This window comes from Otolemur garnettii, unplaced genomic scaffold (assembly GCF_000181295.1).
Source record: "Otolemur garnettii isolate 467f Iridium unplaced genomic scaffold, OtoGar3 scaffold00004, whole genome shotgun sequence".
NCBI lineage: Eukaryota > Metazoa > Chordata > Mammalia > Primates > Galagidae > Otolemur > Otolemur garnettii.
Window position 1 is genome coordinate 32,462,175 of NW_003852399.1, and position 1,225 is coordinate 32,463,399.

At 37.5% G+C, this 1,225-nt stretch overlaps 1 non-coding gene across 1 annotated transcript; it reads right to left on the minus strand.

Moving 5' to 3' along the window:
• Positions 1-952: 952 nt before the first annotated feature.
• Positions 953-1,014, minus strand: LOC111728057. The gene has a single exon (XR_002775467.1). It is a non-coding gene; the product is annotated as a U7 small nuclear RNA (small nuclear RNA).
• Between the last annotated feature and the right edge of the window lie 211 nt (positions 1,015-1,225).

Below are 1,225 nucleotides of genomic sequence, written 5' to 3' on the forward strand. Positions count from 1 at the left end.
TGCCCAGGGACCAGAATAATGTCTTACACGCATGTATGATACATGGTTAATACGTTCTTACTGAACACACAATATGTGCTAAAAATATCTTTTTCCAATTTGTAATTTGCCTCTTAAGTTTATGCTTTCAAATAAGCACATAATTATAAAAATGTGGTCCACTTTAGTGGTACTATTTACCACTGTAATTGGCTTTTATATTTTGATAGCACTTTTCTAACTTGAGATCAATTAAGCATTCACCTTTTCGCCCCAGTAGTTTTTGTAAGGTTTAATTTTATGTTTTAATTCATCTAAAATTTATTTTTGCCTAAGTTGTGAGAAAACAGTATTACACAATATCTCTAAATGGTCATTTCCTCCGGTACCATTGTTTTCATAATATAAACCTTCCCTGGTAGTCTGGGGCCCTATGTATTATTTCTTTCCCTTGAGAGGGAAAGAGTCTGGAGGAGGTGTCTCTAAAGTATGTACCTAGAAATCCCCTAAATCTCAGAAGTGTTCTTGATGCTATCCTGTTTGTCGCCTTGCACATTAACTCTGAAGTTGCCAGGAATAGTGGGAATAAGCACTGGACTTTTGGTCAGTTGGAATACCCAGCTAGCTCTGTGTTGCCAAGTCTGCCTTGAAAAAACAGTTTCAATTTTTAAATAGACAATATTCTGGCATTCCTGCTGTGGGAATTGCATTAAATAGCAGGTAACAGTGGTGAGAGAGAATTAGACAAGATAGAAATTCCTTTTCTCTCACATAAGAAATATACAGAGATAGGAAGTCCATGGCTCTTATGTGGCCTCCACAAATTTACCTGGAGTGCAGACTTCTTTCTGTCTGCAATGAGATAGCGGTCTAGCCCTTACATAGAAATTTTTGGCTTCCACCAATTTTTGGAAAGGCTGAAGGGCAAAAAGGGCTTTCCCTGAAGGTCTGTCCCTATTTTAAGGATTCTTTTTTGGGTCTTCTAGTGAGAACTGGAAAAGCTGCTAGACAAATTCTAAAACAGCTATAACACTTTAAAGGAGTCTTTTAAAAATCTCACATGACAATGAGTTTACATATCATTGGTCACAAATTAGCCACATGGTGATACCTGGCTGCGAAGTTAGGAAATGGGGTCTTTTAGCAGAGAACATTGCTTATCAGAATAAAATCGAGGCTGTATTAATAAAGAAGAAGGGGAGAATGAATCTGGCCCGCACAATAGTATTTTCTGCCATGTCTCCTG